Raw genomic sequence first — 665 nt, 5'->3', positions numbered from 1 at the left:
ATTAGGAGTGGCAATTATTAAAAGAAAAAACTATAATGTCATTAGAGAAAAAAAAAAGAAAAAAGATAGTAAATTTTTGCAAAGAGATAAAAAGCATAAGATAACAAAATAGAGGCCCTCGTGCGAATTGGATGTCTCAATGTACATCACAAACTTTGCTTTAAATAATTGATAAATGGAAATTAAATATCGAAGCCAAAAAGGAAAAAGAAAAGAAAATAATAATGTCATTTATATGTGTTGAGACTTGAGAGTGATGAACAGCAGTAAATTAAAAGTAAAATAATAGAGCTCATTATTATATAAAGAAAACAATAACAGTATTTCATCCCTATCCATGAATTATTAATTTAGAATAATGTATATTGTTAATTAATAATTAATATGTATAGAAATGATGATGAGTTAAGAGTTATTAATAAAGAAAAAGGGAAAAGGGTTATTCGTCCGTGTGGGTAGAGACATTCCTCTCCCTGTGTGTTCTGCAGCCATTGCATGGCCCTCTATTTCTCTCTCTTCCAAATCAAAACCAATTATTTGATACTTTTTCTAATTTCTTCCCCCCTAACACAACACATGCATCCTATCTGTAATTTTGTTTCTCATTCTTTTTTCTCATCCACCTAACTCACTGCTATCATATATTCCCATTCCTATCTTAGCTT

This window comes from Arachis ipaensis, chromosome B04 (genome assembly GCF_000816755.2).
Source record: "Arachis ipaensis cultivar K30076 chromosome B04, Araip1.1, whole genome shotgun sequence".
Lineage (NCBI taxonomy): Eukaryota > Viridiplantae > Streptophyta > Magnoliopsida > Fabales > Fabaceae > Arachis > Arachis ipaensis.
This window is presented reverse-complemented; position numbering follows the sequence as displayed.